At 38.6% G+C, this 14201-nt stretch overlaps 1 long non-coding RNA gene across 1 annotated transcript; it reads left to right on the forward strand.

Annotated features, from left to right (window-relative positions):
* Positions 1–9451: 9451 nt before the first annotated feature.
* LOC125612887 lies at positions 9452–13726 on the forward strand. The gene is made up of 3 exons (XR_007343374.1): positions 9452–9505; positions 12320–12412; positions 13591–13726. It is a non-coding gene; the product is annotated as an uncharacterized LOC125612887 (long non-coding RNA).
* The last annotated feature ends 475 nt before the right edge of the window (positions 13727–14201 follow it).

A 14201-nucleotide genomic window follows, 5' to 3' on the forward strand; every position in this document is an offset into this window, starting at 1 on the left:
TGAGGTATAAACGATGATGCCAAATATATTTTCTTTTTTCTCTTCTTTTTGTTTTCTAAAAAGTGATAAAGCTAAGAATAGCTTTTGTTTTTTGAGGTGGATACTCTGATTGGTTATCATATTAATGAATTAATGAAGCAATTTGTACAGTAATTAATGTATATTTAGTAGTTTTATGAACCTACACCTAATGTGAAGCATTGTTTATAACTAAAATTCTAGGCGTTAAATTCAGGAACTGATTGAAACAATAGGTTCCTGCAGACTATCAAAGATAAAACACACAAAAACATTGAATTCAAATTTAATTTGGTGTGAGCATAGAGTAAGGTAATTCAAGTCCCTGGGAAGCCATGAGTAATATAAAGTTATCTGGGGAAAGGAGTAGGAGCAGGATATTCAGGGCAGGGTAAGCAACGTGCAGAATAGAATGTCATGAAATTATCGAGCAACATAATTAGTCCAGAGAACTGCTAGCAGTCTAGTGAATCTGCAGCCTAGGAAATGAGGTAGGGAAAAATAGAAGAGGTTGCTGGAGAGGTAGCCAGGTTAAAGACACACCTGGGCAGAGCTGTGGTTGAAAATTTGAAGTAGTGTGAAACAGAGAGGTCAGTAAATGGGCTAGTACAGTAGAATAGGCAAGGTTCTGAGCTAAACTGATGATCTTAGAAAAATGGAAAGGGAAGGAAAGTATCCAGAGCCATTTAAGCGTTGGAATTTATCGAACATTGAAAGAAGCCTCCACGCAAGACAATTCACCGGGGAGTTCCACTTTGTTGCAAAAGGCTGTGTGCTTATATAGATCTAAGGAGAGATGGCAGGGCTTAGATAAATGGCGGGCCACCCGTTTATTGGCAAGTTCTTCCAGATATCAGTTCCGGAGCCCATGGAATTAGTTCTTATTGGGGCTAAGGTTCCCTGCCAGCGAGATTTGAAATATTGGCGCCGGTGGGAGAGTTCACACCCACGGGAACTTTTCACGCCAGTGAAAAAAAGGGGAAAGTAGGAAGGGAAGCTCCTTAGGCACCATGTTGGGTTTTTTCCTGGGGTGCGGCTGCCGTTATACTTTTTCCCAACAAACATAGTGCATGAGAATTGTGAAAGAGAGAAACTTGGAACATTTCTGGGAATGATGGCTTGGAGAACTGTTTTTTGTTTGTTTGTTTTTTGGTTTTGTGCCAGGAATTGAACCCAAGGGCACTTAACCACAGAACCACGTCCCCATGAGAAATTGATGTGACTCCATTTTTGAGAAACCAGCCTCTACCTCAGAGCAAAGCCTGTCCAAGGAAGGAGGCGTGGCCCTTGTCCTTGGAAAAACCCACAGAGCACTCCTAGGCACATACCCACCCTGCTGAGTTGTTTGTCTGTAAATAACACCTGTGGCGCCAGGTGTCCCTGACTCAGGCTAGGTGAGGACCCATAGCAACCCCCTAGCAACCTCCAATCAGCATGAGACAGGGAAAATCTTGGGATGCCAGATGACCACCCCCACCCCCGTAGTTTATGGTAGTGTTAACATGTTGGGAAACCAGGTAGTTTAGTACGTACACCCCTCGTGCCTAAACCAATCAATTCAAAGGAATCCCCCTCTTGTACTAACTAATCATTCTTACCCAACTTGTTCCCTCCAGTGAATGTGCTAATCACATTTTAGAGTTGTTTTATGATTTTCCAGCGTTGTCTGATAATTGCTAAGAGATGCTATGATGTATGTGAAGTCCCTGCCTTTCCCAAAGAGTGTATAAAACTGCTCAAACCCTGGGCTCGGAGCCTCTCAACATTACCAGTTGTTGTGTGTGTGCGTGGAGGACCGAACTAGCTCGCAATAAACACCTCTTTGCTGCTTAAATCGATCTTGGTCTCTGGTGGTCTTTTGGGGTTCCCGAACTCTAGCATATCACCCAGACCCTTATTGTATCTTATTTAAAGACAGGATCTCACTAAGTTTCTTAGGGTCTCACTAAATTGCTGAAGCTGGCTTTGAACTTGCGATTCTCCTGCCTCAGCCTCCCAAACTGCTGGGATTACAGGTGTGAACCATCGTGCTGGGCTGGATAACTGTTTTTTAAAGACAAGGTCAGTAACAGACAAGATAGTAACATTAGTCTGGTAAGTCAGAAAGTTGGCATATCTGTAGAAATATGAAGACAGGTGTTCCCTTCTGAAGCCAGGAAGATATGCATGAAAGAAAATCAGTGTTGGTGCTTTTGAGTAAATGTTTGTCAGCATTTAGCAAAATCCAAGGGAGTTGTTGAGAGTGTCTGAAGAATTAAGAGTAGCCAGAGAAGAAAGCCACAGAAGAAATACTAGAAAGCATCAGCATTTATAGGACACACAAAGGAAGACAATATTGGGTCCTGACTGAAGACAGTTCAGTTAGCCAAATCCCACGGTTCTATTAAAATATTAATGAAAATTCACAAGATGAGACCTCACTATAACTTTATTTTTTTTAATTTTTTTTAGTTGCCCATGGGCTCAATACCTTTATTTTGTTTATTATTTTTATGTGGTGCTAAGGATCTGAACTCAGTGTCTCATACATGCTACAACCCCAGCCCCTCACTGTAACTTTAGAGACAATACATTAAAAAAAAATGTTTGAATATGTGAGGAATTTTCCACTGAATACAGAGCAGTTGGAAATAATTTGCATGAAATTCAGTCATTTACATATGTATTTTTTTAATCTCCAAAACAAAACTGTAGGACGAGATTAGAACTGGTTTAAATTCAACAAGAATGTAAGTAAAGCAGAGAACAACAACAGCAGCAACAATTGAATTTTTTTTTTAAGAGAGAGAGAATTTTTTAATATTTATTTTTTTAGTTTTTGGTGGACACAACATCTTTGTATGTGGTGCTGAGGATCGAACCCAGCGCCGCACGCTGCCAGGCAAGTGTGCTACCGCTTGAGCCACATCCCTAGCCCAGCAACAATTGAATTTAAAGTTGGATTTGTTACACACCATAATCCAGCAATTTCATTATTGGATGGCTACTTACATTTATCAGGAATAGAAGAATGGCGGCTTTACACAAAGTAAACAAAAACCATATAGAGCTCAAAAGTCCACTGAGAGCAAAATGGATAAATGTATTGTGATATGTTTATTGAACAGAATGCTACATAGCAATGTATTACAGCCACGAATAACTACTTGAAAAAAAAATTTCAAATATCACGTCCAGAAGTAACACATAAAAAGCATGTGTTATGTATGAAGATGTGAATTTGGTGTCAACATACCTTATATATAATCAGAGATACAAATTATGGTATAATGGTGTAGTAAGAATTGTAATGCAAAAATAAATAAATAAATAAATAAATAAATAGCATGTGTTATTTGATTCCATGAGGTTGAAGGACAGGCAACACTAAGGTGATAGAGGTCAAAAGAATGTCACCTTTTGGGATACTGATTGGGAAAGTTTGAGGGCAGTTTTTGTGTTTTAGAAATGTTCATATCTTGGTATGTGCATCAGTTATCTGCATGCATTTTTTTTTACTGTGCATAAGTTTTAATCTCAATTAAAAATTTAATCAAGGAGTAGGAATTAAATTATGTTAAGCATAGAATTCACTACAGTTGTGTAGAGTATAAGCTTGAGAAGTTCTCCAAGAATATTGGGGGAGAATGTGTCAGAGATTGAATTATGACAACAAAGAAAACTCAGTCCTAAAGATTCTCAAATTAGGATTGGGGTTTTGGCTCATTGGTAACCTGCTTGCCTAGTACGTGTGAGGCACTGGGTTCAATCCTCAGTAAATACACAAAATAAAGTTTAAAAAAAAAAAGATTCTCAAATTAGTGGGGAAAAAAAGGAAAAATTAAGGATCTGAGAGGTGACTTTGTCACCATATGGAGGTTCCAAGAAGGTCTCTCTAAAGTCAGAAGACATTTCAACTCAAACTTCCAAGTTTTTGACTTCATTGAAAAAGATAAGTCAGGTCTTAGCAAAGACAGGATAATCTTTACTGGGAAGTCAAAGGCAAAGGTATGCACTCTCTGAGCAGAACGCAGGCAAACTCAACATGCTGTCAAGACAGGCTTTTTATTTGGGTACAAAAATGGTGGTATATATGCGATCCAAAGGGATGGACTTCCCTTGGAACTAGGAAATTCTGAGCAAGATTGTATTTTCCCATTAGGGGGTCTGGTTTGATAGGTTTCAGCTTACATAAACATCTCTGACAGCTGGGGGTCAATCAGGTTGTAAGGGTCCCGCGAAACGTCGGAGAAAGAGACCACCAAGTGACCACTCATGCAATTGACAGAAGGGGGATTTATTGAACCAGCATGCTGGGGCTCTGTGCCCACTCAAGAAGGGAAAGCAGCCCAGAGCCCCCAGCAGGGTCTGAGCACTGCTTAAGTACACTTTTTGGGGAGGGCGGAGGGCTTTGTATACATCAGAACAAATCATCATGAGGCGCGGGAAAATTGAACAACAACTCCTAAACATGATTAGTTCATTCATTGGCGGGAACAGGTCAGGCTGGAGTGATAGGTCATTCCTAAGGAGGGGGTTACATTTAAACTGATTGGTCCAGGCCCTGCAATGCCTATGTGTGACCACACAGAACCCTAAACAACCAAATAGTCAGGGGAAATATTTACTGGGCGGTTCTAAGCATTGTCTTAACAGCCTCAGAAATTTTGGGTTTTGCAGGTAGCATAGAAACCTAACAATACCTCCTTTACATTTTAACTCAGACCTTGCAGCTTAGAAACTTTTACAACACCCGGTCTTTTACCCTTTAACTTTTACGCTTTAACTTCAATTTCTTTTACCCTTACAAGGTGACTGGCCCAGAGGATACTGTCCTATCAAATGTTAGCTTCTGAAGTTAATGGTCTCTTTCTATTGAAGTCATGTTCCTGGTTTGCTGCATTCCAGAAAACTTATAGGGAACTGGAACATTAGAAAGTAATTTATGGCCTGTTTAGTGCATCCTCACATTTTAATCCTTTTCTGTCCCTTATGTTCCTTTATCTGGATCATGAATTGTTTACGAGTTGTCTGTTCTATAGTTTAACAGGGATATTTTTCCTTTAAAGCTCAGTGTTCTCTGCATTACTAAATTTTGAACTCAGACTGAAAAAAAGACATATTCCTGCTGATCAAAAGGCCAGTTTTGCATAAAAAATTAATGACAAACTCTATCTTTCCATATGCTTGTAAAATGTCTGAATTTTAAGGATAAAGAAAAATGTCCTGATAGCACTGACTTAGAAGGATGGAGGAATGGTTTACCAACAAAATAATAAAAATGAGACAGCTCTAAAATAATGAAGCAAAACTCAAAATTTTGTATTCAGATATTGTATGTGAAGAGTAAGTTATGTTTTCTCAAATTTATAATCTCAGATCATATCATACATAATCTTTTTAAATGCTTGAGGATTTAACCTAATAGCCTAGGTGATAACTTGATGAAAAGAGACAGTGAGTATATTAGTTAGAGTAAGCTCAACTTCTATAACAAATAAACATAAAAATGTATAATTTCTTAAAGAAAGGTATTTATAAATTCAGTAAAATATGCTAAGTATGCAATTAGTCAAAGAAGAAGTTATAATGAATATTGCAAAATAATTTTAAGTGAAGGAACATGAAGATACTATATATTAAAATAACAGAGTGCTCCACAGCAATGATTAAAGGGAAATTTATGCTATTAAATGTTTATATTAGGAGCTGGGGTTGTGGCTCAGCGGTAGAGCGCTTGCCTAGTGGATACTGACTATTATTGGTGACGAGTCCTGCTTCCCCACATGTTGAAGTTTGGATATTAGAGAAGCACGCCAAGGCAAGCATATGAAGCAGGGTTTATTTAAAAAGGGGTAACATAGACTTCTCCTGCGAGGGAGAAAGGGGCCAGGGCTGGTAACATGGTATCCCAGGATGCCAGGTGTTGTGTCCTTTTTATATGTCCTAGGATTCCTTTGTTCTCCTGCCTTCCCCCCTTATCTTTCTTCTTCCTGTGGATTTGACTATGGCCAAAAGGTGGAAACAGGTGGGCTGAAGGGGGAAGGGCAGGATGAAGTAGCCAAGGACACATTAACAACCTTATAGCTCCCTGTAGAGAGGGGAAATGACCTGTTCTGGGACAGGTTACCTTGGCAACAGGTTGGAGCAGGGGCAGGTTCTTGATAAGATCCTTCAGGGGACAGTCTCCAACTTCCCAGACTCACTCAAAATTGGCCGCCTAGATCCGACCTGACTTGATTTACCTATATACCTATATACACTGACTGCCTATCTAGCTATACGTGAGGCACTGGGTTCAATCCTCAGCACCACATAAAAATAAATAAAGGTATTGTGCCTATCTACAACTTAGAAAAAAAATTTTTTTAAAGTTTATATTAGAAAGGAAGAAATGTCTTTAACCAATGATTCAGATTTCCACTTAAAAAAACTACAAAAGTAGAGTAAATTAAGCCAAAGCAAATAGAAGTGGGAAAAATAGAGAAGTTGGTAAAATACGAAAATAATTCAACAAAACATGCTTTTTCGAAGAAATAAATCTGATAAGCTTCTCTCCTGACTGACAAGTATGTTCATTTGAAGAAGACAAATGACTAATAACAGAAATGCAAGATGGTGCATTACTACAGAACTTACATACATTAACAGGATAATAGTGACCATTTCAAACACCTTTTTAAAAAAAAATATATATTTTTAGTTGTTGATAGATCTTTATTTTATTTATTTACATGTAGTGCTGAGAATGGAACCCAGTGCCTCACACATGCCAGGCAAGTGTGCTACCACTGAGCCACAATCCCAGCCCCTCAAACACCTTTATATCTGTAACTTTGATAACACAGATGAATGGACAAGTTTCTTAAAGGACCGAAACTATTAAAACTCCCTTAAAAAGAAATGGATCTTCTAATAGGTCCTATAAATAGTAAAAAAACTGATTTGTAGCTGAGAATCTTTCATCTTAATAGTTAACAAGCAGGGTTGGGGTTGTGGCTCAGTGATAGAGCGTTTGCCTAGCATGCATGAGGCACTGGGTTCAATCCTCAGCACTACATAAAACTATTGTGTTCACCTACAACTACAAAATATTTTAAAAAAATAGTTAGCAAGCTCAGATAGTCTATTAGGGTTCTCCAGAGAAAAATAACCAATGGGGTGTGTATGTGTGTGCAGGGGGAGTTTTATTCTTAAGAGACTTGGCTCATGTGATTTTAGAAGCTGGCAAGTTCAAAATCTATAGGGTAGTTCTGCAGGATAGAGACTCAGGAAAGAGTTCCAGTTCAAATCCATGGCTGACCGGCTGGCAGAATTCTCTTCTCTCTCTCTGGGAAGATCAGTCTTTTTTTCCTTTTCTGTTTTTATTAATGCCTTCAACTTATCTGATGAAGCCTATCCACATTATGGAGGATAATCTGCTTCACTCAAATTCTACTGATTTAAATGTTGATCTTATCTAAGAACTACCTTCACAGAAACTTTTATAATAATATTTGACCAAATATCTAGGTATTGTGGCCTAGCCAAATTACACATGAAATCAACCATCACAAATGGTATCACTGGTAGAAAATAATTCCATTTCTATACAACTATTCAAGAAAATAGAAGAGGAGGAAATATATCTTAATTCATTTTATGAGAATAATATTACATTGGTACCAAAACTTGAACAAATCCTTTCAAAAAAGAAAACCATATTCCAATTTTCTTCATGCACTCAAACATGATAATTTGCTATAGAGTACTAGTAAAGAAAATTTGCAACGAATGGAAAGAATAATACATGATGACCAAATGGTGTTTATTCTAGGAATGCAAGGCCAGCCTGACATCTGAAAATAAGGCAATATAATTCAGTTTATTAATAAATTAAGAAGAAAAAACAGTCATTTCAATAGATGTCAGAGAAGAAATTTATAAAGTTCAACACTCAAACATCATGAAAACTTCCAAATACCTAAAAATAGGAGAGATAATCCTAAACCTGAGGAAAGACACCTATTAAAAGTAACCTATAGCTAATATCATTTTGGGGGGCAGGGGCGGTGTAACAGGGGATAGAACGCAGGGGCACTCGACCACTGAGTCACATCCCCAGCCCTATTTTGTATTTTTAATTTAGGGACAAGTTCTTACTGAGTTGTTTAGTACCCTGTTTTTTGCAGAGGCTGGCTTTGAACTTCACTCTCAATCCTCCTGACTCAGCCTCCTGAGCCGCTGGGATTAAATGCTTTCGCCACCATGCATGTCTCTAATGTCATAATTAATGATGAAAGACTGGACGGCTTTCTCCTAATGTTACAGGAAGAATCCAAGGAAGTCCACTCCCATCATTTCTACTCAACAATATACTCATAGCTCTAGCTAATACAGCAAGGTAATTAAAACACATACTGGAAAAGAAGAAATAAAGCTGTCTATTTGCTAATGATATGGTTATCTATACAAAAATATCCTAAAGAATCTGTGAAAATTCTACTAGAAATAATAAATAAGTTAAGCAAAGTCAAAGGATACAAGGTTAGGTTAATATTTTAAAAACCAGTAGTATTTGTATATACTAAGAACAAACAATTGAAGTTTTAAATTATCTTCTTGTTTCTCCTCCTCTTTCTTCTCCTCCTTCTGGAAAGAAAGGAGGAGGGAGAAGGTAGGAAGGGAGGGAGGCAGGAAGGATCTAAAGGAAATATGGCTAATCGCTGTGGTTGATACCAGAGTGTTTAAAATTTGCTCCATGTGCTTTTCTTTATACTTGAAGTGTTTTATACCTCAAAATGGTACTTTGTTCTTGTGAACAAGAAAATACATTAAAGTGTAAAAATCGTAATTCCCTCATCCAAAGAAAAAATTAATCTTAACATTTAGCTGTATATGCTCCCAGGCTGTGTCATACTTTCAATGACTGTGTATCACACACATAATAAATGTAGGTGTTTTTTTTTTTTTGTTTTGTTTTTAAGAGGCCAGCAATTTTCAAAACTGTGCTTACATTCATGAAGGGAATCATATTCAGCTCTGCATTTTCTCTTTTTGGGACGGCTTGTCTTCCTTGTATTTTGTCGCTGCTCCACAGTCTATTTGTCAGCATATTGCATGGACTGTCCTTCGCCTTGTTCTGTCCACCTCAATCCTCAATGGCTACCTCAGTCCATCTCAGATCTACAACTAAATGGAGGCCGTTGCACGGCATTCCCAAACCAAGTCTCCCTGTAATCTGTTATTCACCCAGATCATTTTCCTGCCGTGTGAAAAGAGGTCTCCAACCGTACCTTCCGGCTTTCTAACACCCCTAATAAAAAACTACAATCCCGTCGGGCTCTGCTCCGGTCCCAACCTGCCCTCTTCGTCCCTGCGCCTGCGCGATCTGCGCGTGGACTACAATTCCCAGGAAGCATCGGCGGCCCGCGCTTCCCTGCTTCCTGCCGGGGCGTTTCCTTAGTATTAGTGGCTGGGGGAGTCGGAAAACTTTAAGGAGGAAAGAGCTTGAGGGCAGCTTGGGAAGGTATTGGGAATAATTTTTATTGTTCTAAAGGAAAAAAGCATCATGCTACAGCAGGGAGACATCTGTCTGGTTGTCTGGTGTGCACAGACCTTGCTCTTCTGAACTGGGAAGAAGGTCCTTGCATTGCACTTTCCGGCAAGCCCGGGCCCCTGCTTGCACTTGTTATTAGGAAACGTCGTCCTTGGGGTGTGTCAGATCTCCCCTAGAGTGGGACAGGCTGACAATCCTGTTTTTTTTTTTTTTTTTTGATGTTGTCACTTTATTTTTATAGCCTCACAGAGATTTTAGTGGGAAGTTAGAAGACAACATGAGTAGGCTGCCAAAATTTTTTACCTTGGAAACCCATGTACTGTGTGTGTGTGTGTGTGTGTGTGTGTGTGTGTGTGTGTGTTTGTACTGGGGATTGAAAGTAGGGACACTGTAACACTGAGCTACATCCCGTTTAATGTTCTTTTAATGTGTGGTTTTTCTTTTTCTCTCTTTTCTTTTCTTTTTTTTTTAAAACAGGGTCTCGGTAAGTTACTGAGGCTGTCCTGAAATTTGTGAGCCTCTTGTTTCAGCCTCCCTAGTCTCTGGGATTATAGGCATGCGCCACCCTGCTGGGTTATGCACACTTCCTTTAACAAATTGTTCCTAGGTAGTTTTGTATTTTGTTACAATTGGGCCAGAACCTTTATTTTTCTGAAATTTTAAAAAGATTATTGTTAACGTGTTCTGAAAACAGAGCCGTGGGGAGATACTTAAGGAGAAATAAAGAGTCTCCTTAATACTGCTTGACTAACCACATGTAATTCACAGTCCCCACCTAGCTTCCCCAAAAGCAAAACGTTTGCATTCAGGAATGAGGGGGTTATCAGATTGAAATGAGCCACGGAGTGAATGGTGGCTGGGAGATGAGCAGTTAGAGGAGACCACAAATTACTAAAGAATATATTATTGTTGAATGGAAAGGTGGGATGTGGGCTTGAGACCCCATTCTGCCATTGTGATCTTTAACTTTGTGATCTCATCCAGTTTAATTTATCTCATCTGTGAAATAAAAATATTACCTGTCTTTTCCACTTGACAGTTTTTGTGAAGGTAATTCAAAGATATGTGGGCATAGTTCCTCAACTCCACTATCACCAAAAGTGAGTTGGTAGTAATAATAATGAGGCAAGTGTAATGAAGGCCAATGTTATTAGAAATGCCAGTAAAAAGAAAAGTTGACTGAGCAAAAAGAAGGTGCTAAGCAACTCAGTGAGACCTGTCTCTAAATAAAATACAAAATAGGGCTGGGGATGTGGCTTAATGGCTGAGTGCCCATGAGTTCAATCCCTGATACACCACCCCCACCCCCACCACCAAAAAAAAAAAAAAGAGTTGAAATGGTAACTGCCGGGTAAGGATTGTGAGTAAAGTAAGTGAATCTGGGAAGGGCCAGAGGGTCCGGGAGCAGACAGATGGGTCAGGCAGCAGTACCTCTCATTGGTTTCAAAACTTTAGGATGGTAGGAACCACATCTGTCTTGGTCACAGTTGTTTGGCAGTATCTAGAACAGCATTTTGCACATGGTGCTTTTGCTTTTATATTTTCTGCCCAGAACACTCTTATTCTATGTCAGGGCTCCCCAGAGAAATAAAACCAGGAGGGGTGTGTGTGTGTGTGTTCAAGTACATATGTGCATACATTAATGTATACATGTGTGTATGCGTGGATATGCATATATATATACACCATATACGTATAAGTATATGCATATACTAGCTGGTTATGTGTAGAGTCTAGGCTTGCACATACATGCATATATTAGTATACCTGTATATACACATGAAAGACACACACACACACACACACACACAGATGAGAGATTAGGAATTTATTTGAAGAATTTGACATACAGTTGTGGGGACTGGCAAATCCAAAATCTCTAGGTTAGGCAGATAGACTGGAAACTTTAAGGTAGAAGTTGATGTTAGAATCTTGAGGCAGAATTTATTCTTCATTTAGGAAGCCCTAATTTTGTTTTTAAGCCTTTTAACTGAGTAGATGAGGCCTGTCCACATTATTGAGGGTAGTCTTTTACTTAGGGTCAAGGTATGTGGACATGGCTCCTACAGTCACATGTTAACCACATCTCCAAAAAACCTTCACAGTAATACCTAGATTAGTATTTGATTCAATAATCCGGAAATATAGTCTAGTCAAGTTGACACATAAAACTATCACATTCCTGCAAAAACTTTGTTCCAGTGTTGTCGTTATAACATTTAAAACTGCAGTCTTACACGTATACCCGTACATTCCCTATCCTCCCCCATCTTAATTCACAGGTTTGCCCTGTACAGTGTCAGGGCATACTCTCTGTAGTTTGAGGTCTTTTTATTTTGTTTCAAAACAGAACGAAAATCTTTTTAACATTTATAGGCCCCCAAAACAGATTAATTGACATCAAATTCTTGAGTTTTCCCAAGCTCTCATTTTAAGCACAGGGTTAGTTGATGCTAAGTCAAAGCCTCCATTCATTTGCTTATGTATACACAAGAGAAAAAGTATAATCTCTGCTGCTGATGTTCTGCTTATCAGGATTCTCTTGTTATTCTGATGTTGTTGCTTTGGACGAGAGAGGTGTTACTGTGATCCAACTTTACCATAATTATTATCACATACAGATTTTTTTTTAAAAGATCCAAAGAAATATATACTCTTATTCAACTCCAAATATGTCTTGTTGCTTAAATGTCAATATAATTTCTAATATTTAAATGGAAATTTTAATATTTGTTCCCCCTAATAACAGATATTTTTCTGATATTTTTTCCACATGTTCATCAGAAAATTACTAATCCTGAAAAAGGTATTTGGTCATCCCATGCATCATGCCTGACTTTAACTTATTGTGAGAGGCATTTGTGGTCATGAAAAGAAGTAAGTATCCTGTAGAAGAAAGATGGAGGCTGGATGTTTGAGGGTTTCTTATGGTCTGTTTTCTGTAGTGTCTGCCTGTAGCTAGTTATAACCTTTCCTGTTTATTTAAGGTGTGGGCAGATTGTGAAATAATAGACAGTTGGCTGCAGCATCTGAGTTATGTTTTTCTTCTTGATTTCTGCTTTGCTCTGTTGTTTTGAGAAATAAATGGAAAGGAGAGTCATAGTCTAAGAATGATAAATTCTTTCAACTATTCTTTCTTGACTCTGGGCTATTTCTGTACATATAAAGGATTATGGAATTTGGAGTAATATTCTTTTATTATTATTATTATTATTTTCTGTAGTGCTGGGGATTGGACCCTGGTCCTTGTGCATATAGGCACACACTCTACCAACTGAGCTATATTCTCAGCCTGGATAACATTCTTTTTGAGTATCATCCAGTTCAGGATGGCTGTGTACACATACTAATATGTAACAATAAATCCCACCCTTATGTACAACTATAATATGCCAATAAAAATATAGGAAAAAAAATCAATTGACTATTAACGTGTAGGTTTACTTCTGGACTCCTTACTCTTTTTTTAAATATTTATTTACTTTTTAGTTGTAGTCGCATACAATACCTTTATTTATATGTGGTGCTGAGGATCGAACCCAGGGCCTTTGCACATGCTAGATGAGCACTCCATCGCTGAGCCACAATCCCAGCCCCTGGACTCCTTATTCTATTTATTTGATGTATAGATTTAAAAAAAAATAGGACTGGGGATGTAGCTCAGTGGTTGAGTACCCCTGAGTTCAATCCCGAGTGTCACCCCCCAAAAATACTAAGATAAAAAGAAGATAAAGAAAAAACTCCTTGAAAGAGTCTTTGTTTCTACTTCCTCCTTTCCTACTCTTTCTCAAATCTACTCTACCCTCCTGTCCTCGACACTGCTGAAACTGTTCTTCAGTGACCTCCAACACAGTTCTTAGTCTTCATTTTACTCACTCTCTCAGTTTGTGACACAATCGCTCCTTCGTGAAACCTTCTCTTCCTTTCTCATGTAAGATACTGCACAAAGTTTTATCCTTATGCTAGGACCACACAGTCCTGATGATTTGGAGTTTTGTAGAATGTGTGAGAAACTGAAAAGTATGAGTCCTCCAACTTTTCTCTTCTTTTTCAAGGTTGTTTTGGCTACTCAGAGACCCTTGAAATTCCATATGAATTTAAGAGTCACATCATCAATTTCTGCAAAACAACCAAATAGTATGACACATCTAGAAGTAACAGTGGCTATTGTGTGGAGAATATGTTATAGAGAAACCAGGTAAGAGGCTACTTTACTGTCCAGGAGAAAGATGAAGATGGCTTCGAATGGGGTATCCACCTTAGGGTTGTCAAGAAGTGTTTGCCTTTTAAAGCTGCAGCTCCCTAAGTTTGCAGATAGCCTGTATATGGGCTGTGAACAAAAGGGAAAAACTAAGGTTGATTATATGTTGATTAAAAACTAAGGTTGATTATAAGGTTGACCCAGGCAACTGAGTGAATGTTATTATCACTTACTAAGATGGAAAACCCTAGCCGTGCGCAGTGGTGTATGCCTGTACTCCCACAATCTTGAGAGGCAGAGGTAGGAGGACTGCGAGTTCAAAGCCAGCCTCAGCAACAGCAGGGTGCTAAGCAACTCAGTGAGACCCTGTCTATAAATAAAATACAAAATAGGGCAGGGGATGTGGTTCAGTGGTTGAGTGCCCCTGAGTTCAATCCCCAGTACCAAAAAAAAAAAAAAAAAAAA

This window comes from Marmota marmota, unplaced genomic scaffold (assembly GCF_001458135.2).
Source record: "Marmota marmota marmota unplaced genomic scaffold, marMar, whole genome shotgun sequence".
Classification (NCBI taxonomy): domain Eukaryota; kingdom Metazoa; phylum Chordata; class Mammalia; order Rodentia; family Sciuridae; genus Marmota; species Marmota marmota.